This window comes from Artemia franciscana, chromosome 15 (genome assembly GCF_032884065.1).
Source record: "Artemia franciscana chromosome 15, ASM3288406v1, whole genome shotgun sequence".
Taxonomy (NCBI): Eukaryota; Metazoa; Arthropoda; class Branchiopoda; order Anostraca; family Artemiidae; genus Artemia; species Artemia franciscana.
Window position 1 is genome coordinate 30208295 of NC_088877.1, and position 24668 is coordinate 30232962.

Here is a 24668-nt window from a genome sequence, read left to right on the forward strand (position 1 = left end):
GCTTTGAAGGAAGCCAAATGACTCGAATTTCTTATTTCAACTGGAATAATATCCCATACAGAGGGGGCAAAATTTCTAATCACGAAAGAAGCTCTAGCCGTATTTCTAAATGGGTGTACCAGATTTGATGCCCCTCGTGTACTGTGGCTATGAAGATCACAATTAATGGAGAAAAAATTTTCGAAAGAAGAGGGAAGTATATTATTAATAAATTTATATGTGAAAATACTAACTTGGTAGTCTCTTGTTTTTGAAATATCAAAAAGTTGATTCTTAGTATAAAGTTCATTAATATTATGAGTAAATAAAGTTTTAGGTGATAAAAGTTTAACGGCTTTATTTTGGATTTTTTTATAACATGATACAAAATTACTAGCCCATAAAGAGCAACCATAGCAAATATACGGGTAAAAAATAGCAAAATAAAGTAACCGAAGAATTTTATAGGATACTAGGTTTTTAACTCGGCAAAGCACACCCAGAGATCTGGACAACTTTGAAGCTATAATATTTGAATGTGTTTTCCATGATAGATTTTCATCAATCATAAAACCTAAATGCTTTGTTACCTTTACTCTTTTTATTTGATTTCCGTTTATTATTAATTCTAAATTAGTTTCAATACTAGATATCCGAGAAAATAGAATGTAGTTAGTTTTATTATAATTTAATGTCAAAAGATTGAAATCTGCCCACTCAATAAACTCGGTCATTGCCTTTATCATTTTATCAAAAAGTAGATCAACTGATGGAGCAGCTACAAGTAAAAGAGTATCGTCTGCAAAAAGGATTATACCAGCCTCTGACAAATAATACTTAATCCGATCAATAAATATTAAAAATTAAAGAGGACCTAGTATAGAGCCCTGGGGTACTCCGCAAGTTATTGTACTAGCTTCAGAAGTAAAACACCCATTCACCACAACCTGCTTTCGGTCACTTAAATAAGATTCAAACCAAGACAAACTCTTTCCAGTAACACCGATTTTTTCCAGCTCAAGTAATAACTGTTTATGGTCAATCGTATCAAAAGCCTTTTTCAAATCCAGGAATAAAGCAGCTGGAATCAGACCCGCTTCAAACGACGTATTTACCCAGTCAACAAGTTTAATGGTTGCCATTTCTGTGGACAGTTTTTTTCTAAAACCAAATTGAGTATTTATAAGAATTGTATTATTTTCAATGTAATCAGTTAGCCTGAATCCTATCACCTTTTCATATATTTTTGAAAAAAAAGGGAGGATAGAAATGGGTCTTTTGTTTGAAGGGTCGTCTCTCTTACCTCCTTTGTGCAATGGTATTATTTTAGCCACCTTCAAAACTTCCGGGAAAATTGCCTTTTTCCATAGACTTATTAATCAAATTACATACAACTGGTGTTATAACTGATTTAACTGATTTAGCAATCTTAAGAGAAATCCCGTCTACGCCACTTGAGTTTGATTGGATTCTACTGATAATTGTACTCACTTCACTTATGCTACAAGCATTAAAAACCAGCTGATTTTCTACTGTAATTTCCGACTGAACTATTTTGGGAGGCCGCTTAATTCTTTTCCGAGCATCGTCACAAAGTTTCGCTCCCTCACTAGAAAAATAATCACATAAATAATTCGCAACATCATTTGGGAGATTAGAGTTTATAAATACAATACTGCCAACACACACAGCCAAAAAAAATTTGTTGGAGTAGAAGAGTACTGGGGAGGGTAGATGAATATCCTGTTTAAAGACACAGGCTAGTCCACTGGAAGGGCAACCACCAGTAACCTTTGCTGGACTCAGGAATGCAGTATGATGCTGAATTCAATGCGCAAAATTTCAAACTTGAAGCAGTGAGAAGATGCTCCTGAAGACATACCAAATCGTAGGAACCATACAACTCATCAATAACAAAACCCTTATCTTTGGTGCCATTTATATTGAACAAAATAACTGAGACTGATGCACTCATGGGTGAATGGTGGAGTTGCACTTTATCCAATACTTAATAACAGGGCAGGAAAAGCTATAGGAAGGGTGTTTTTGGCTGCAGTTTGTGCAGTTGGGATTGGCAATGCATGACTCATCTTTTGTTGATATGTGTGGCCCCCCACAACAAGCACATTTCAGGAGAACGCTGGGATAGGAGTTCCATAGATGGTCTAGTGATCGGCATTTAAAATAGCAATTGGGTAGGTCCTTAAACTTGTAAACAGGAAAAATTTCATAGCCCACCCTGAGGCCATGCTTGAAAAATGTAGATTGATCAAAAGAATCCAAAATTTCAAGTTTCACAGACTTAGGTAGGCCCAGTCTTTTAGCATCTTTGATACTATCTTGGCTTCCAAGTACTGTAATGTCAACGTCAGTAGGAATATTACATGATATACCAAAAAACTGCTTGGAAACCATTTTTGTTGCAGTACTGGAGATTATTTTGTGGATTGACGAGCAGAAGTCCTCCATAGCAGACTTGTCCATATTGATATACCACTTGTCATTGATGCGCTTTATGCTATGTACTAGTTCATGTCCAGTAATTTGGTCTATAGCAGCTTTTCACTAAAGAGGGTCAGATAAGGCATCCGGCACCTTTGAAACACTAATGGTTGAATGTGAATCTAGCACTGAAGCTGGCTTGGGTAATTGTGGGAAGCTCAATTCATAAGTGTCAAGCTTTGAAGACATTTCCAAAACAACTTGATGGAGCTCATTAAATTTTGAGAATAGAGAGGTGTAGGCAGTGGCAGGGTACTTCTGTAAGATGCTTTATGACAAATGTTGGAACAGCAGTGTCAGTCTTGTCAAGAGATTTCAATAGACGAATTATGTTGCTGAAATGGTTAACCAGTGCATTATTTCCCTTCTGAATAGGGCAATCTTCATGACCTGGACAAAGCTGCCACAATAACGTCTTTGCCACCTTGATCAAATTAGAGTAAAAAAACTCCATTCCATGGCTTTTAATCACGTCATCCTCTGTTCCAATTAGCAAATTGCGCTGTACAAAATTCAGTACTGGCGAATAAACAAGGACAGGATTATTGTCACTACTGGTAACAGGCATCACGCTTGAAACACGCCAAATTTATATACCAATTACCAAGGGAAGTGTAAGGGAGTTTAACAGTTCAAGGGAGACACCACTCCTGGCAGGTAGTATGGCCCTTGCAACAAAAACCTCCCCTCTTCTGCTCGCTTACTGGCAAAATAAAATGATTCTCGCTTATTGGTTCAAATAGATCAATAATAATAACTCAATATTTTTTTTCTACAATTCATGCACAAATAGTTCTTTTGATAAACCTCTTATGTAGGTCAAGGTTACATGTCATTTATCCTTAACGAGTTATTGCAAAACCTTGAATTATAATGAACTAGTTTTCATTCAATGAAAGCTTATAGCCAAGTGTTGAAATAGTTCACAATTCTTGAGCTAAAAAGGGCTTACTGAATTAATAAGTTCATAAAATATCCAATTTAAACCAAGTGTGTTCACTTTGAACTCATAATCAATTAATTAATGAAGCAATTGATATTGGCTATTTCCCAAAATATGGAAAACAGCAACTTCAATAATGATTCCTAAGCCCAATAAAGATAGCTCAAGGATTGATCAACAAGAGTCGAAATCCTGCGCTTCGATTATACTGATGATTTAAGCATATCAGATGAATGTGTGAGCAAAATGAATGAATTTTTAGAGGTTTTGCGAGTTCAGAATGCGAGAATGGGCTTGAAAATTAATGCAAAGAAGACTAAGTCACTAAGGCTAGGAATAAGTGAATATGAAAATGTGACGTGGGGTAACGAAAAGATTGATCAGGTTGGCAGCCTCACTTACGTTGGTAGTATTATTAGTAAAGACGGTGGAAACAGTGAAGATGTTAAAATTACAATAGCTAAGTCTCAGGGTGTTTTTTTACAGTTAAAAAAAGCTTGGAAAAATCGAAAGATAAGTCTGGAAAACAAGATTAGAATATTGGAAGCTACAGTGATGACAGTGGTCAAATATGGCTCTGAAGATGGGCGCTCCGAAAATCAGATGAAAATTTACTAGATGTTTTCCAGAGAAATTGCCTATGGATTGTTCTGGGTACCCGGCTGACTGACTGTATTTCAAACATTAGGTTGTACGAAAAATGTGGTTCAATCCCGCTTTCTAGGGCTATAACGAAAGAAAGGCTGAGATGGCTAGACCGCTCTCTGTGGATTAAGGATGACAGATTGCCGAAGATTGTCCTTTTTGGGGCTACACAGAAGGCAGGTCATCATTGTCTGGGTTGGGAGGATGTCATAAATACAGATTTAAAGGAAATGGGAACTTCGTGGGAGGGTGTAAAGAGGGAGGTCCTGAATAGATTAGGTTGGAGGAGGAGCGTGCATAGCTGTGTTAGCCTAATGCGGCTTGGTCCTGAAGTGAGCTATTAGTAGTAGTAGCAGTAGCAATCAGGAAAAAAAGAAGGTATTTTGGAGTTCTGTGGCCATTCATATTGACTGTAAAATTTTGATTTCTTTCCAAAATTCTTTTTGATTTGACTTTGAAAACAGCAAACAATGATCAGGTTTTATGTTCAGGCCTCAATTTGTTCTTTTTCTATTCTAATTCTATCCTTTATTTTTATTTCTTTTATTCCTTCATCTATTTAATTTTTTTATATTTATTCAATTCTTTCCTGCTATACATTACTCTTCTTTCTGTGTTCTATTTTCTTTGCTATGATTCTAATCTAATTTATCATTCTTATATTCTTGTAAAATAAAGGATATTTTTTTTTCTTCTGATGTAAATCTTATTTATAGATACATTATACCACTTTCAATGTCTATAGATGCACCAGAAACAATAGTGAAGATGAAATAGTAGCTTTTTAATTATTTGATTTCATTTCTATTCTTTTCTGTTTTATTCTTATTCATTATTTACTATTCTTCTTTATCCTGTAAAAAAAAACTAGTAACTGACACGTCGATTCGACGTCCTATGCGCCAGTAATAGCTATGGAGGATCTTATCCTTTTTTCTCATTTTATTATCCTCTAATATTCGTAATCCTTCTTTTCCATTCTATTTTCTTTATCTATCCATTCTAACTTATTCTTCGTTTATTTCCATAGTAAGTAAGTAAATTTTATTGCGTTAAAAGCCCTAGGGCCTTGGCAATACAACACAAAAAAAGAAAATTCACTTTTAAATAATTAACATAACATAACATAAACAAAGAAAACGCGAATCACAAAATTTACTTTTGGGCTCCATTGCCAACCTGAGAAATCGCTCTAAATTTTGAACACTTGCAAAGTATTCACTAAAGTATACACTTCATTTCCCAACTCACTCGTAATGATCTTATTTCACCCTTGCCCTAAAGTAGTGAATTTCTAGGTTTTCATCAAGAAAATTATATGGATTTAGTAGAAACTCAATCAAGCCTCATTACGAGAGTTTCCTCCCCCCTCCCCCCTAATAAGCTGAAATTTGTTTAAAAAGCCAGAAATAGAATACAAATCTGAATGGTTCATTGAGAGTTGCAAGAAAATTATAGGATTTAAAAAAAACAAACAGTTTGAGTAAGCTTGCCAGTATCAATCATTTACATACAAGATATTGTAAGTTTATAGAGGGCTAGATAGGGGAGGATTATAAGACTTGATTTTGCCTTTTTTGGCACCAAAAGATTTTGATGGTTCATAACACCTCTATGAAAGAAGGAGATGATTTTGTGAGGGGGGGGGGGTCCCAAGTTCTTGCCATCAGATCACCCACCAGAATGGGATTGTCGGACCTCAACAATACTCAGTAGGAAGTAAGAGCTGATTTTCCAATGAGGTCTTTGGTGCTCAGGGTCCTTTTTTAGACTCCTTTTCAAACAGTTTGTGGTAACAAACTGTAGTAAGGAGCGACCCAGCTCAATAGTAACCAAAACTCTAAAAAACGGAATTTTGATACCAATAGTTACATCAAAAGAATCGAATTTTAATGCTGATTTTAAACATACAAGTTTCATCAAGATTAGTCTATTTTTCTATTTATTCTATTTATTTTTTAAATTCATTAATTTTTTTTATTTATTTTTTAATTTTAATATTCATTTTTTAATTTAATTTATTAATTTTTTCTATTTATCACTCAAAAAAGATATATTGGCTGTGAGGCCGGGTGACTGCCGCACATATTTAACACTTCTAGAGTTTAGTCCATCTTCAATTTGAAAGTGGCGCCTGCCTGCTTGCCCGCTAGAACGGAGCTTTTCACTCGAAAGTAGAAACGTGGTTTGATGAAACGAAAGCTTGGCATTAAAACTTCAGATACTGCTCTCTGACATAGGCTATATAACTCCACTTCACTTCACACGCCATAGGCTCTGGCTCGTGGACAAGCAAAAACCATCCCTTTTTGCCCCAGGCATGAGTTCTGCAGAGCTTTCCAAAATGTAATGTCATATTCATCAATCCGGCCAGAGGTCCTCACTTTCCGTAAAAACCGCTCTGGTTAGATCCTTACGTGTTATAAGGTGAGATCGGCGGGATAAAAAAAAAAAAAAAAAACTTGATAAAACCAAAGTGTTTCTCTCAATTCGAAACACAATTTTTCGTAACACAATTGGAAAGATAGTTCTATCAGAGAGCAATTAAAACCTAAAAACAAACCGAAGTTAAAATAAATATTTCACACAAAATTTATTTCTTATGAAATAGAAGCGAGAAGTCGACAGTGGATTAAAACTACTAACGAGCACTGCTATCTCAGTTGCAGAGCGTTTGACCAATAATACTCTTAATCACCCAACTGTAAATGAGAACCGCACACTTAACGTTTCTTCCTAGTAATATTGAGCTAATATTCTTTTCGGGTAATACCTGTCGTCCGACGGTCCGCGCTGCTAGTCTAGGAATATATGGTATTTTTAATGATAATGCATCATTTTTAGATATTTGGCATCGAGAAGCAGCAAAAGTCGACAGTGGATTAAAAATTCAGTGGGGATGGTTTAATCGTCGATTCTTTAAAAGCGGGAGAAACTCAAAGAATGGAAGTGGCTATCCAAAGACAAGTGGGTGCTCAAATATACTCCAACCAGACTCTTGTATTAAAAGGTATTTATCATTGGCTATCACCATCATTTTGAAGTATTTTTTTATAATGTGAAGTTCGGGTTAGGGATTTTGCTCTGCATGGAGCTAAGAGTGCTTTAAATGGGGTATATATCTATCTCAGCCCCAAACGAATGTATCCTAGCTCACTTAAAAAAGTCGCATTCCAAATTAATATATAAGGATCTAGCCCTAACTTTGCAAAGACAAGTGGGTGCTCAAATATACTCCAACCAGACTCTTGTATTAAAAGGTATTTATCATTGGCTATCACCATCATTTTATAGTATTTTTTTTATAGTGTGAAGTTAGGGTAAGGATAGAGAGAATTGAAATGGGGATCGGAAACAAGCTAGTAGCTAAATATACTAAAAAAGAGATTTTAACTGCTATTTATTGCAACGTGTTGAACTGATCTGTATTAAAACAACGATGTGGGCTGTAAGGAAATTTAAAGTTTTATGAGGCAGTTATATTTTCTGTGGGGGAGTGGCTTGAGTATTCTGTTTTATATAAAATTGGCAAGGTCTTGTCCTACGTAAGAGTTTGCTAGAGAAATCTAAAAAGCTTAGAAATAGTAGATCTTGATCGAGTTTTGTAAGGTAATTTGCAAAATAGCAGAAGGGTGTCATTTTGAAGCAAATGGATGGTTTGTGTAAAGATGGAGAAGATGCTTGTGAAACTGACCAGCAATATAACATATGCAGGAAAAGGAACGCCAGAAAAGCCGTCCTGGCTGAGTGGTTGAAGCTCTGGTGTGGGAATTCCTTGTACAAGGGACACGGGTTCAATCCCAGTCATGACCAGTTATTTAGTTTGGGACGAGGGTGAGTGGCGTGACTCTGTAAGCTCAGACAGATTCAACCCAGCTCTAAATGGGTACCTGGAGAAATGGAGAAATCCTCAATATTTATTCCGCCGGTTGATTAGCTTAATAAAATCAAGGCTCAAAATCAAAGAAGATTCCCACCGTTACACGAGAACTTTCTCGAGAGAAGACTTTATTCTTCGAAAAAAAGTTCACAAAGTTAAGATTTTGCTCTGCATGGAGCTAAGAGTGCTTTAAATGGGGTATTTATCTATCTCAGCCCCAAACGAATGTATCCTAGCTCACTTAAAAAAGTCGCATTCCAAATTAATATATAAGGATCTAGCCCTAACTTTACGAGAAATTGTACGATTTCGGTTAGGGAACCAGATCTGTATTGCAACGATATATCTCACCAAGTTAGCTTTAGTTAGATTGCATTGTGTTTACGATTCTTTTCAATGTTCATCTTTCGTATTCCATTTTTGTGTAGTTTATTTCGAGGCAGGAACGTATGCAGAGTCTCCCCCTGCCTGATTTCCAAAAATTTTCTTAAATTTTGCGGCACTTCTAATTCAAATTATTAGCTCTCTCTCTGAAGAAAAATTCCTGCGTACGTGTCTGCTTCCATTGGCTCTTTTTCTTTATCTGTCATGAGTTTTTATAGAGAGGCTTTACATTAAAATGTTTGATCATAAGATTGTTTTAGCATTCCAGTTAGACTAAATGAAACTATGGATTAAAATGCAGATTTTGCTGCAACTATGTGAAAGATACTCATATGGATAGCATATAATGCCAATACCATGATAGGTTTTGGAATTACATGAAAAATTGTCTCCACAGTTGTGTGTTTTCTCTCTCTGTGTACTTCTCTCCCACAACCTCTCTCTTTATTTCGTCCTTTTTTCTAGCGAGGTCTGTCTCACCCCTCCCCCATGGCTTTGTGTCATTACTAGCTTCTATCCCTTCTTAAATACTGAGCTGAGAGTCTTACGAGGGGCGCTTTGCTGCATTTACTTTGTCGTGGATTTTGTTTATTAATCAGCTTGTTCTCGTTCAATCATTTGTAAAATTTCAGTCCTTTTCCGTTACAACAGCGCTGTCATTTGCGCAGAACTGATTGTAGGCTCATTTTCTAAAAGAATAATGTTAGCAAATTAAAGCACAATAATTAGTTTAAAAGTAATTTTTGGATGTTTGGGCTATTTATATCCTGTAGAGCCACCATATTTAAGAAACTCATTTATCACACTATCAGCACCTGGAGCCTTATTTTTTAATCTTTTTAGTACTGTCGCTAATTCTTCCTAACTAAACATATCTTCCTTCACAGCCAAGGCATCACAAACTTTTTCATTTTCATCTATATCTTTTCCTGCAACTGTATCTCGGTTTAGCACATTCTCAAAATGTTCCACCCATCTTTCTTTAACTTTTTCCTTATCACTGATTGTGGCCCTATTTCTATCTTTAACTGGGACTAGTCCGAATTGACTACTCCCTTTCAATTTATTAACATGCCAGTATAATATTTTACTATTATGCCGTCTAGCCGAATCTTCCAGATCCTCAGCAATTTTATCCATGGCCTCCACTTCACATCTCTTTAGTTCATATTTTAATGCTTTCTCCACTTTCTTTATGCTCCTTTTGTTTTCATACGACCTATCACTCGGATAATTCTTGTACAAACCCCTTCTACTCTCTATTAAACCTAAAGCTTTTTCACTAATATTCCTAGTTGCAGTCTTAGCGCTCTTCCCTAAGACACCATCAGCAACTTCACAAATTGTTTTTCTAAAATTATTCCATCCATCTTTCACATTGTCAAATTTTAAACTCTCAAGTTTAGCATTAAACTGTTCCTGGAAATTTTTTCCTCAAATTTTCATTCTAGAGTCTACCAACATCATAACTTTCCGGGAGGTAGTTACCTTTCGGAAATTTCAGCTTTAAATTAACCTTCGACACTACTAGATGGTGATCTTTACTTTTAAAATCAATAACAGCACTCCTATACACCCTAGTATCTTGTATTGATCCTGCTAGTCTTCGGTTTACAATAACATAATCAATAATGTTTGCTGTTTTACCATCACGTGAATATCATGTCAACTTATGGGCCATTTTTTGACCAAACACCGTAATGGTTATAACTAGGTTGTTATACCGACAAAATTGCAAAGGTCTATAGCCATTACTTTTTTCTTATCCTACACCAAATTTACCTTGGCTAGGATACCATCTTTCCCTATTTCTACCAACCTGGGCGTTAAAATCTCCTAGCAAAAACACCATATTTGTTTTGGTACCCTGTCTATTTGCTCCTGTAACTGTAAGAATGATTCATCTGAGACTAGTATCTCCATCAGTGGGTTCAACAGGGGCATATACTACTATAACTGATACCCTGAACTTTTTAGTCATAAAATGAGCAATTAGTATTCTACTATTAATACCTTCCCAGCCTAAAAAAAACTTAGCAGCTTCCTTATTCATCATGACCCCTACTCCCTGTCTATGTACCCCATCCTTCCTGCCTGAGTAAACAAATTCTATGTCACCTAATTTCATGCTTCCTACCCCTGGGATATGAGTTTCTGAAACTCCTAATAAATCCAGTTCAAACCGTCTGAATTTGTCAGTTAAAATGTCGATGCGATAGTCATTTTTTAACGTTGTAACATTCCAAGTTTCAATTTTCATGTTCTTTAAATCTTTGAAATTATTTTGGCCTCAGGAAAAGCAATGATCCCGGATACCAGTGCAGGATGGGGACCAACATTTCTTCTCAAGTCTACACCGAAGCGCTTAAGCCGGCTTAGAACCGGACAGGTTCTAAGTTACAACAGTTCGTGGTAACGAACTGTGGTAAGGAGCGACCCGGCTCAATAGGAACCGAAACTCTAAAAAATCGGAATTTTGATACCAATAGTTACATCAAAAGAATCGAATTTTAATTGCTGATTTTAAACATATAAGTTTCATCAAGATTAGTCTATTTTTCTGTTTATTCTATTTATTTTTTAAATTCATTAATTTTTTTTATTTTTTATTTATTTTTTAATTTTAATATTTATTTTTTAATTTAATTTATTAATTTTTCTATTTATCACTCAAAAAAGATATATTGGCTGTGAGGCCGGGTGACTGCCGCACATATTTAACACTTCTAGAGTTTAGTCTATCTTCAATTTGAAAGTGGCGCATGCCTGCTTGCCCGCTAGAACGGAGCCTTCCACTCGAAAGCAGAAACATGGTTTGATGAAACGAATGCTAGACAGCAAAACTTAAGATACTGCTCTCTGACATAGGCTATATAACTCCACTTCACTTCACACACCATAGGCTCTGGCTCGTGGACAAGCAAAACCATCCTTTTTGGCCCCAGGCAAGAGTTCTGCAGAGCTTTCCAAAATGTAATGTCATATTCATCAATCCGGCCAAAGGCCCTCACTTTCCGTAAAAACCGCTCAGGTTAGATCATTACGTGTTTCCAGTTATAAGCTGAGATCGGCGGGATAGAAAAAAAAAAAAAAAAAACTTGATAAAACCAAAGTGTTGCTCTCGCAACACAATTGGAAAGATAGTTCTATCAGAGAGCAATTAAAACCTAAAAACAAACCGAAGTTAAAATAAATATTTCACACAAAATTTATTTCTTATGAAATATACATACAATATTTACATTTTGCTATTCCCATTTTGGTAGTATAGGTTAGTCTATTATGGATATTAGTTTTTTACTGCTTTCAAAAGTATTTCAAAATCCTTTCAAGCTTTCGATGTATATCGATGTCTATTTCCATGCTGAAGGAAGGTTACTAGGTCGGGTAATGTCTTCTCACATTTCTCGCATTTCATAGGCATGTGATACCATCTATCAGAGCTGGTATCACAACTATCAATGTTGTAAATTTGACGTTTTTTGTCATCAACAAGAACCTCATATGCATTTGAAATCTCTTGGAAACGGATTGTGGCTTCTTCCTGATTGTCTGGGTTTTTATCAGGATGCCATCTCATAGCCAAACAACGGTACGACTTCTTTATCTCTGCCTTAATTTCATTTGTCTTCATACATCTAATCTTGTTTCTGTTTAACTTTAGAATAGCATAGTAGTCATTTTTCATAGTTACTTTTCCCCTTGGCATGATACAAACTTGTTAAATATTTGTCCAACCTGATTTCTAGCGTTGCTATTTTAGCACTGAGGCTGAACAATGTCCTGTATTCTATTTATACTATGAATGACGTCATTTAGTTTTAACTTGACTTGACTCTTCACCTAAATTTACAGCAGTCTTAAGTTAAGACTGATTAAAACTTTGGTGTGACGTCATGTTTTGTTTTCGATTAGCTGCTGTTAAAAAGTGATGACGTTAATAACACAAGAAAAGTTGTAATCACCACAGAAATAGGTATTTATCTTGATTAATCCAAAAATATAACAATCAAACAGTATTTGACGTTAAAATGCAAAAATTACGGATACTAACAATAATAAAACTGTGTTGGAAGAGGGATGGGAAAGGCAGACAATGTGTTGTAACGCAAATTCGTCATGGCTTCTTCCGTAAATGTATGTTTTAAGACAGAAATTGGATTAGTGGTGGTACCAGTCTCTCTTGTGCCTTGGGCAAAATCTTGATCATCCCTTTCCCCCTGTAATCTCATAAATTTATTGGCTAAACTCTAACAAAATTTTCATTTGTTAACAAAATTGTTTTCCATTTATTCTTTTATTAATGATTAATTTCTTCTAATTCGATTTTGAATAATTTGATTATAATTACTTATTTTGTTTTTGATTATTATTGTTTAATTTATTTTACTAGTTTTATTTCTTAGTTTGTCTTATTAATTAATCTAATGTATTAACTACACCCCCTTCTGTAGTAAAATAAAAATTAATTAAAAAATAAACAGTTAGCAATTAACAAGATTACTGACGTTTCTTGACTACTAAGGTCCCAGCGTCTTCCCTGCAGTGTGTTGCTACACTAAGATTCGAGCTCTGGGTCTCATATGACCAACCACTACATGACCTCAGATGAATCAGTCAATGAATCAGATCACGTGACAGAATACATAGCAAAGAAGCAAGGAATAAATAACAAACAAGCAAGGAAATTAAACAACAGTACAAATTACAAGAACCCACAGAAACAGAATACAACGCGAAATACCTAATCTAACGACAAAATAAATTAATCTTATAAACTTATTTTTAATTACACTATAAGCCTACGTGGACTTTTGATCCACCCATAGCAAGGTAAATTAAAAGGCAGTATGCGTTTCCAGGTTTTCAAGATAGCGTATCTACGTCATCTCATAATAGGCTTGATGGATTAAGTTGGCGAAACTCTTGGAAAGATTAAGTTGGAAAAACTCTTGGAAAGATTAAATTGGTAAAACTCTTGAAAAGATTATGTTGGAAAAACTCTTGATATGACCTAAAAATTTTACAGAAATAATTGGAATTGCATTTTCAGAAGTAAAACTGATGAAAAACATAAGGAAAACTTAAAATAAATGTAAAAGTGTTTTTTTTGTGAGAATATTGATAGGTAGGCTTAATAGAACTCTCATGCCTGAAGCCCCTAAGCCACAGAAAAAAAAACAGAGTTCACTTGTTATCTTGGCAATAGCGTCCTGGGATACACATTTTGTCCTCACACAAAAAGTGTTATTTTGTCTGTAGACCGAATCCCCTTCTCCTGGACAAGGGTACCCTCCAGGATGAGAGTCACCCTAGAACTAAAAAAAAAGACTCCAACAAAAATTGTGAAATAGTAATTGTTTCCCGAGAGTATAACAGTTGGAAATTTGTATTTATACAATATCCCAAGCCTTAAAATATGCTGCTGTAACATTAGATTATATATAGTAAAATTAAATGAAAAATCTTAAATTTACGAAGGAGTGACACTTACGAAGGAGTGACACTTCTTCAATGTGTTTTCAATCAAATTTCATATTAGAACCACAAATTGTCAATAGGTTTCAATGATTTGCAGTCCCCTGGGATAATGTGCTAATGGGCCATTTGCCTTTGAGACAGTCAGCTGACATTGAAGCTCCAAAAAGGATGTTTAAGGTATTAACTCCTATTAAAACTGAGGGTAGATATAGGTATATCTACAAAAAAAGCTTCCGAAAGTAGTGTCTTTGAGGTTTAATAAATGATCAATATACTGGCTCTTTTTTCTCATGACAGTGAACAATAAGAAGAAAAAAAAGACCAAAAATTTGAAAATGAAAATAAATTTTGGACGAAAAACAAAATTTTTACTTTTTACTCTCTTTCTTTTCAAAAAACGTTCTTTCTCTACTTCCTTTCTCTTTTATTCGTTCATTATTGCTATTAATTTTGTTATTATAGAGATGTGGATGGTAAAAGACTTCTTTTGCTTTACAAAATTAATTCTGTGTACTTGAAGTCAGTCTTCTCATTGTCGAAGTAGATGTCTTTTGTTTATTTTGGTTTGTTTTTATGACAAAGACTATATGAACAGGTTGAAGGCAATGCTGATGGTTCAATAGGATGTCATAACATTTGTGTTTTTTTTTTTTTTTGTAAGTAACTTAGGTGATGGTTGCTCTTTCTAGTTCTTAAAGTGGTCCATTTGTATTCCATTCAGTGTGACCAATAAGTTGATAAAAATAGCCATGTGACTGAAAACAGAGATTATGTTTCTAAACGAAAAGTTTTCTTTAAGTTTTTTTTTTTTTTTTTTTTTTTTTTTTTTTTTTTTTTTTTTTTTTTTTTTTTTTTTTTTTTTACTGAAGACATGTTTGAGTTCCTTTTGCAAATTATTATGATTGTTATATCACGGTACGAGGTACAAGTACGTAGGCCTATGCTATGCAACTAATTCATTATGAAAATACCAACTTAACCTTAAATAACCTTTCTGCTTTAATATGAAATATAAATAAATAATATGGTGCGTGGAATGCCTATTCATACCTATTCAGACAAAGTAAGAAAAGAAGGAGTTTTGTAATTGGTTCATGCTTCACCAGAGCTACCACTGAGAATACACCAAAATCCCAATTAGTTTCTAAACTTAACTTAACCTTAAATAATCTTTCTACTTTAATATGAAATATAAGTAAATAATGTGGTGCATGGAATGCATATTCATACATATTCAGACAAAGTAAGAAAAGAAGGAGTTATGTAATTGGTTCATGCTTCACCAGCGCTACCACTGAGAATACACCAAAATCCCAATTAGTTTCTAAAGTTTTATTTAAAAAAGTCGAAATATATAAAAAAAAAAGAAAAATATGTATAAACTACCTACTTTTTTAGAGTCTTATTAATATTTACTTGTCCCAATATCCCAAACTTGAGGAACGAAATCCGAAGCTTGGGAACAAGCTGAAATAATGACAGTCTTTTCCTTCTCATAGATATTACTAATATAACTTTAATTACTTTCATAAATCAGGCATCTGAAACTATCGAACTCATTTTTGGCTGATACAATTCCACAGTAGAAAAATGCCTATGTTTTCTCTTTAAAAATAATTGTTTTGAAATTGATTTCTTTTAAAATTAATGCTTATACTTAACGCTTCGAAAATACAAGCGATAGGTTTAAGGTTATTATTGTCTTCAGCACCATCTCTCATTGTTCCTGAAATAGCATAAATAACTTCAGATAAACAAGATAAAGGATTGTCTTGAAAAGCTTGCTGATCAATGGTCATGACTGCTACTATAGGATTTTTGTCAAAAAATGTTAAAATAAACATTGGCTTTATAGTAATAACTATGTATCTTTGAAATTGTGATTTGATAATTTTCAAAAGTATAGTCGATATGTCGAAACCAGTATTCAGATTCAGCGCAAAAGTTATGTATTTTTTGAACATTAATGTCAAAAAAGTTTATTTGATAGCCTATGATTTTAAAGACAAAAAAAAATACTTTTTCTACCAAAACTTACAGAATTGGAAAATGATCTATTTTTTTAATCTGATACAAGGAAAAAGAAAACGAATAAAGGACCAACATTTTCCATAAGGAGAAAAGCTTTTCCAAATTCGATGCTTCAAAGATTAGAACCAATTTTAATTTTGTAAAAAAAAAGAGTTTATAAATGGAGACAGCTTGCATTGAATGCTTTGAATTGGATGTCTCAAAAGAAAAAGAAAAAAGAAATTGATAATAAAAAAAATCACATCAAATAAAAAATAAAAGTGGTGGAACCTAGTGTGCTCTATTTCTAGTCTAAATGTCTGATTAAGGTATTTTTCGTTGTTAAAATCAATGTTGGACCCTTGTGTTCTTTTTCTAACTGTAGGCCCCAAATAGAATAAAACTAAAAGATAATGGAAGTCTATTGGTTAATTAGACAAGTTTTCTGGTACTGCCTCCAAATTATGGATTTTCATCCTGAATGTTTTTGTTGTCCATAACAGAATTAATGGAAGAAGACCTAATTTTTCAAAAGATTCTGGGTGTAATAACTTCAAAAGCAATTGAGAATCAATCTAGAAGCAATATAACTTTCAGGCCTGCTTTTGTCATTTAAATTTTCCTGTCGTTTATTAACTTTCTAATCACGTGATAACTATAATTCTGAAGCTTGGTCTCTGCCCACAGGAGGTACGAGGAGCCACGAATTGGGAGGAGTCTACAAGTACGCTTACAATGCTTCAATTCTTGTAAATGGAGTCAAAGCTTTTCAGGACAGCTTACAACCAGGTAATTTGTGATTTTTCGTTTTATTCGTGTTAGAACTTCTTCAGAAGAAGGGATCACTAATTCTTCTACACAGCTGGATGATCTGGTGGTTATGTTTTGTTTTGTCGGTCAGTGATTCTTTTTGCTGTCGCTGGTAACGTAAATTGACAAATAATCTAGAATTAAACGAAGAAAAGTTTTACTTTGGCAATTGAATTAAAGAGTAGGAGTCCAACTTAAAATGTGTGGAAAGGCCAAAAAGAACAAGATGTTGCTCATAAACGTTTTTTTTTTGTATACAGTAATTTATTGGCGGTGACAACGATTATACCTTAAGACTGGCAATTAAGACCCCGAAATGAGGCACCAAGATGATTAGCACAATCTCACTTTCTGCGAAGTTGAAATCTGATAATCCGTTCCGGTGGATTTTCTGAAGACAAGGACTTAAGTGACATCCTGAATTTGCAGAGAATAGACGCTGTCCAGATACCCAAAAACGAAACTTGAAATTAAGTCTTACTTTCAACGAAGTTTGTGGATGTGCTGATGGCAAGAATTCAGGGACCATCTTTTCTTGTTTCCTGTCCACGTTTGACTGAAGGTGACTTCCCAAAGCCACAATTGTGACACTAGATCACTCCCCACAGAGTTTGGTCAAAATTTGATGACCTCCTTCAAAAACCTCTTTATGAAGAGAAATTGGGATCTTATTTCCTCCTCTCCCATTGAGTTAACTTTCTTTTAACTTACAAAAGAGAAAACATTGCATATCATGTATTGTTTTCGGCTTTGGTTGAAATTAGGCAAGTTGTTGTGGATATTGTTGTGATGGTATGCACATAGTGGTCTCCGTTTTCCTCTCTCATAGGTTGGATTTGGCCCTCACCTCCGCAAGGCATAATTGACAACAGATCTGTAACCTTTTTTTTTATCTCTAAGAAAGCTCGTTGGTTTTTGTGTCGAGTCTTAGCTCAAGATGACCAACATTTGGGAGCTTGGAAGGGAAATCCTACGCGAAATACTGGTAAGTAGCTGTCTTCTTTAAAAGTTCTTTCACTATATTTCATTTTGGATGCTTCAAAAAGAAGTATTATTCAGACACCTGTAGATTCGGCTAGATCCGTTTGGGTCATCCAGGGTCACACAGACATTTCAGCGAGATACAGTAAGATCAGCGAATTTAATGCTTAGAGCGTCTATATAGAAGTATGAAATAGGCAAGATTTATTCAATGTAGTTCCTTCAAACATTTAATCTTGTTTAATGGTTATGCAAGGGTAGTAAAGCTAAGAAATTGTGGTTTTTGATGAATCCAATATTTTTCAATATACAAGTTAATTTGCAGAGGCTTTTTTTAAAAGTCAACTGGATATAGGCTGTTGGATATTTCAGCTTATAAAAATGATTGAAAGATAAAATGACTTTCCTGTAAATTATTAATTGTGAAAAAATTGTCGAAATTTTTTTAAAGAAAAGTAAAAACCGACATTAAAAAGGGCAATGGCTGATGAGTCTCCTCTCTTTTGAGGGATAATTGTTGCCTGTTTGAGCCGTTCTAAAGCTGATGGGTGGGGCTCTTGGGATGGGGAAAAATGGTGGACCTCTTGACACTAACAGGGAAAGATAGTCTGTAAAGGGTAATTTAAAAGATATAGGCAAGCTATATCTCAAAATACCGCACCTGAGGGGGTGTCAATAGCCCAGCGACTATGGGTGCTATATTTCTTAATTTTCTTCGGTGTCAAGGTAATGAGTTTTGTGGCTTTATCTTCGACTTATTGAGTGTCCCCATAACAATCACAAACTCAGTAGCCAGGCAGAGCCCTTAGATGATTGAATAGCTATGATTTTTTAGAATTAGATTCTTTTCAGCCACAATTCCTGTTGAAAAAAATTGTTTATGGTCCCGGCTAAAGCAAGGGGCAGTATATCCACTTTTTCTAATGGAGATATTCCATGATGGACATTTTGCACGGTTTAGGGCCCATTCCACAGGAGTCAGGTGATTCTTGTCATCCCTAGAGGTAAACTTATTTTAGCGTTCAACTTTTCTTAGCCACATATCGGAATTGTATACTGACTTTCTACTGGTTACCTTGAAAATGCTTTGGAACTCCAGCTTGACATTGGTGCCGTGATCGAAAAGTGAAGGCTACAGTGTCTTGGCTGTAGACATGTTTTTTTTCTCTGTTCCTTTTCGTTTTCGAAACGGTAACTGTCTCACTTCTCTTTTCCTATATAGACTTTTTACCAGTCAAAAGTTGGCGACTGAATTTTGGCCGCTTTGGACGCTTTAAAATCTTATATTGACTGAAAGTTTTAGTTTATTTTGTTGAAAACTTAAAAATCATCTTATATATGATGCAATGATTCTGCCTGATTCTGATGCTGTATCTATGCCTTTAAATTTTCTCCTAATATTTTTATATAATTTCCCCGTTTCTCTGGCTTTGACGACTTAGTCCCATAATGCCATAAATTTGCCTTTTTTATTATTTTTTATTTTTTATTATTCAAATGAAAAACATTAAAAGTTCCGTCTTTCTTGTGTCCGTTCCTAAATCTAGCGCTCAAGATGTGCCAGTGATCAGCGAAGTTTCTTTTTGTTGACTAACCAATAATAACAAGTTCGTACGCAGCCACACAATTTGATAGTTAAGTTGGTATTAACAATTCTTGTTGGATTGTGGAAGCCTGCCACGAATGGTTTACTCTAAGATGTAAAAAGTTAACAAAAGGGTTGACAAGTCAATTGTTATTTAGAGTTTTTACTTCCAGAGTACAAATTCTCAAATTTCTACATCAACAGGGAAAGATCAATCATATAATTTCATCAAAATTTGTAGCAATCTTGAAAAAGAACTTTCTTGTATTTAAACGATTGCAAATTTTCAGTGTCCTTCTTTCCTTTAAGATTTGGTTCTTCGTTTTCTCTTTTTCCCACTGTATTTATTGCTATTGTTTGGCAAACCTTGTCTATTTTCTCCTAATATGGGCTAAAATTATTAAAACTAGAGAACGTTCCAAAGTTACGATTTAAATTATTTGATTGAAATTCTACCATATTTACTATTTTTACCATATTTGATGTCCTGTTAGTGGTGTTAAGTTACGTTCAGAGAGAAGAATTTCCAATACACATTCAAATTCTAAAAGATTTCACAAATAATGAGATTCAGGTAGGAAACTAGGTGCGAGCAATTCTTTCCAATTAATCTATGTTTGAACCTATCACTTTATTGGTTAAAAACTTTTCCAATTTCCTGAAGGAATATCTGTTGAGCTAAGTCCCCTTCAAAAATGAAATTTTATATAAAAAAAATAGTAGGAGTTTTAGCAATAATAAGCGAGTATCGAAGCAAAGTGTTATTTTTTTAGTTCAGAAATTATGAAAATGATCATTATAAAAGAGTAATAGGGCTAGAGACTATTGGTCAAAACAAATCTCATCTTCCAGAAAATAGGTATTGTTTCGAGTCCTGTCCATTTAAAAAAAGCTTGTATGATAAAGAAGGGTTGAAATTTATATATATTGGTGACTATATCTGAACCTTTAGGGAAAAACTGTTTTTAGAAAGCCCGTTTATTTTACATCAATGGTGAAAAAACTACTAACGAGCACTGCTATCTCAGTTGCAGAGCGTTTGACCAATAATACTCTTAATCACCCAACTGTAAATGAGAACCGCACACTTAACGTTTCTTCCTAGTAATATTGAGCTAATATTCTTTTCGGGTAATACCTGTCGTCCGACGGTCCGCGCTGCTAGTCTAGGAATGTATGGTATTTTTAATGATAATGCATCATTTTTAGATATTTGGCATCGAGAAGCAGCAAAAGTCGACAGTGGATTAAAAATTCAGTGGGGATGGTTTAATCGTCGATTCTTTAAAAGCGGGAGAAACTCAAAGAATGGAAGTGGCTATCCAAAGACAAGTGGGTGCTCAAATATACTCCAACCAGACTCTTGTATTAAAAGGTATTTATCATTGGCTATCATCATCATTTTGTAGTATTTTTTTATAGTGTGAAGTTCGGGTTAGGGATTTTGCTCTGCATGGAGCTAAGAGTGCTTTAAATGGGGTATACGCTAAAGTTTGACTCTTCGCCACAATTCTACTTTAAACAATTAAAAACTTTAACGTAAAGAGCGAGGGACTGCGGAGGGGACAACCCATTTCATATACGGAGTAATTTCTGTTCGTTTTAAGTTTTAATGTCGCTCCTTACTTTCAGTTAAAAAACTAGTTTTTTTTTTATTTAATTATCTATCAGTTTCTATTCGCTGTTTTCAGATTTCACGGAAGTATTCGGCTATTCAGTAAACATTGCTTACATTTAAAAAAAGAAGCTAATTAGAGTTCAGTTTTATTCAGACTTTTCAAAATAAACAAAATCATGCGAGGAAAACGGCTTATTAAATGTGTGGATAGATTTATTCAATTTCATTGACCTTGTTGAAGTCAGTTGACTCAGCTCAAACCACAAAGGTTTGTTGCCTCCTAACCCAAAAAGTTTTGGAGTCACTCAGGCTTAATATTTAAGTCAGTTTCTCGTTTCCCACTCAAAGCAACAAATGGTGGTGTCTCTGTTTCTCGTAGTAGCTTTTTAAATCATATTAATTGAGAATTGGCTTAATCTTGTGTCTTCTATGGGGGTTGAAGCCATTCTGACCCCCATCCTGTAGCTGCGCTTGTATATACAAGTATCTTAATCCACCATTTTATTAAGTTAAAAAAAAAACATTGATTTATTATATAGAAAAGTCAATACGTTTCTTGCCACAGTAACAAAGTTTAAAATCAATTAAAATTTTTCTTTTTCCCCTTCGGATTTAGCTTTCGACTGTTCTTTGCCAAAGGTGTCTATATTTTTTTTTGCATTGGGTTTTGATCGATTTGTAATGCCTTGTGAATCTTTTGTTTAAATTTCATGTTTTATTACAAAAATAGAAAATTTCATAAGCAGAGTTTGACGCCTCGCTCTTTTCCTCCTCAACGCCTCGCTCTTTACGCTCATGTTTTTTTACCGTTTTGAAAAGTAGAGTAGAGAAAGAGTCAAACTTAAGCGTAATGGACGTGGCGTTGAGGAGGGGACAACCCCTTTCATATACGAAATAATTTCTCTTCCTTTTAAATTTTAATGTCACTCCTTACTGAGGGTGAAAACATCACTACAAATGAGGCATTCCTAAAGTTTGACTCTTTCTCTTAACTCTACTTCTTAAAACAGTAAAAAAAACTTTAGCGTAAAGAGCGGGGTGTTAAGGAGGAAAAGCCCCTTTCATATACGGAGTAATTTCTGTTCGTTTTGAGTTTTAATGTCGCTCCTAACTTTCATTTAAAAAAACTTGTTTTTTATTTAGTTTCTGGACGTTTTTTAATTAATGCATGTTTTGATTTTGGCTCTCCGCACGTAAATAATTAAAACGAAATTTTCATATCAATTTTTTTTTTTTGGCTAAATGGCTTTCTCATAGTTTTGATCGAATGATTTTTTGGTTACTTAAAAATGTAACTAGAACTTTTTCTAGTTGACTAATTTTTTACGAACATCTTCATTAGTAAAAAAATACGTAATTTACGAATTAACTTACGTAACGAACTTCTATATTCGTATGTTTTTATTGCCTATATGAGGGGGTTCACCCCTCGTCGATACCTCACTCTTGACACGAAAGCTTAAATTCTGTCCCAATTCCTTAAGAATGACCCTTGAATCACAAAGGCCGCAGAATAAATAATTGAAATTACTAAAAATACCTTAGCGTAAAGAGTGAGGTAGTACGAGGAAATAAACCCCTCATATGCTGCAAAAGAAAGCGGGGTTCAATCCCGCTTTCTGGGGCTATAATGAAAGAAAGGTTATGATGGCTAGGCCACGTTCTACGGATGAAGGCTGACAGATTACCGAAGATTGTCCTTTTTGCCCAACCTACACGGAAAGCAGGTCGTCCTTGTCTGGGTTGGGAGGATGTCATAAATAAAGATTTAAAGGAGATGGGAACTTCCTGGGAGGGTGTAAAGAGGGAGGCTTTAAATAGATTAGGTTGGAGGAGGAGTGTGCTTAGCTGTGTTGGCCTCAGGCAGCTTGGTGCTGCAGTGCGTTATTAGTAGTAGTAGTAGTAGTTGAAACACGAGCCCTGAAACACGAGGGTCATTTAATTAGAACACTAAGTAACTTTTTTTTTAAAGTGACATATAACTCAATTTTCAAGTTTTCCAAAATTTTTGGTTTCCTCTCCAAATCCCCCCAATTTCACCGGATCTAGTTGGAATTTAAAATAAAAGCTCTGAAGCACAAGATCCTTCTATATATCAAATTTCATTAAGATCTGATCACCCGTTCCTAAGTTACAAATGCCTCTTTTTTCTATTTTAGATCACAAACTTACGAATTTACTGCCATCTATGATTTTATAATTCTAAATATATAGGTGGCCAAATGTCAAAAATTTTCGACTTAGGCTTCAGTCAGAAAGTTGGATTTGACAGTTTAAGGCAAATTAAGCCTTTAGGTTCAAATAGTGAGGAATATAGACGAAAATTTTTCAGAAGAAGGTATGTCAGATCAGAAGAAGGTATGTCAGTTTGACAAACATATATATATATATATATATATATATATATATATATATATATATATATATATATATATATATATATATATATATATATATATATATATATATATATATATATATATTATATATAAACAATATTTGTAGCTTCTTGTTTCTCAAACTTAGGGAACCTAATTCACTCAATTTACTTTCCTTCTATATATTAGATTCTAACGATGTTTAATTTTTTCTTTTTGAAAAAGCACATCTTTTTTAGTCATTCTGTAATATATTTTTATTAATATTTTACTTTTTAGATTTTTGAATATTCGATATTAGTATTTATATCTTCAGATCGCTTTTAAAAATTCCTAGATACCATCAGATATTGGTTGAATCTTTTTTTCTCATTCACATAAATAGTTGCGAAAAGATTTGATATATAAAAATTATGTTGTATGTTAGATGCGTAATTTCTTTTTTTTTACGAACAGCTACTTTTTAATAGCATACAAAGTCAAGATTTTCTTTTAGTTTTTTGGTTTCCTTCAAAATGTATGTCGTGTAACACAACAACTTCCAAGTTCCTCCAGCTTCACTGTCAGTTAACCAACAATATTTATTCTGCAGTAGAGGTAATAAGACACAAAAGTGTAACTGTGTCAAAATTCCAAAACCTAGTGATCTAGTGGAAGCTCACAAAGCCATTTTTACATTCTTATGTCACAAAAATAAGGGCGGGCATATCAACTCTAGGTGTAATTTTTCTCAGGGTATATTTTCATTAAAATTGCTTCTTTGCATTTTCAAACTTAACAATTTTTCAATTGGAACTCATTCAAACGTAAACTTAAAGCTCTTTTTTAAGTGACCATACAGATTGGGCAAGGGAAAAGTATTGTTTTCTGCCATTTTACCCAAACTACACCTTTACCTCAAAGAGGACAAATTTGCAATCCATTTGAAATTCTGGGAAGATGTTTGATTTAACAGTGTCAATAACTATATTTTAGGCTCCCCAGATGCAAAAGATGTAATGCCACACGGTGGCAGCACTAGATCCAACCAAGTTGATTCACTTTACTTTTAATAAAATTAGGCTACGTTCATCTGTATTGTGTATCAGCTATAATGATGGGGAGGGCGAGTCATCGTTTTGGTGGGAGTAGGGTAGATTCATAAAAAACCCATTTTAATGGACAAACTACTTACTCTTCATGAGGCTTCGAAAAAATATTGAAAGAGGTAGGGTCTCATATTTACCACCACAGAGGTCCTTGGATATTTACTCTTGACTTTGCAGTTTGACTTTTGCCAGTTTTTTAAGACAATTTGCAATTGGAAATTCTTTTTTTTCAAAGCACTAAAAAGTTTTGTTAAATGAGCAAGGTTTTGTGAAGGGGGGAATCCCCCTTATATACAGAATAGTTTCAACTTGATTTGAGTTTTAAATTTGCTCTTTACTCTAGTTAAAAATAAACTTTTCAGTTTGTTTAAGGCCGTGATTAAG

At 34.3% G+C, this 24668-nt stretch overlaps 1 protein-coding gene across 3 annotated transcripts in view; it reads left to right on the plus strand.

Annotated features, from left to right (window-relative positions):
• The first annotated feature begins 7109 nt into the window (after positions 1 to 7109).
• The window catches only part of LOC136036326 (TATA-box-binding protein-like), a 166796-nt gene continuing 149237 nt past the window's right edge, over positions 7110 to 24668 (plus strand). For all 3 annotated transcript variants that reach the window (XR_010619696.1, XR_010619698.1, XR_010619697.1), the window contains exons 1-3: positions 7110 to 7329; positions 16512 to 16613; positions 20410 to 20575. The gene's annotated coding sequence lies outside the window, so the exon portion shown is untranslated. The remainder of the gene's footprint in view (positions 7330 to 16511; positions 16614 to 20409; positions 20576 to 24668) is intronic.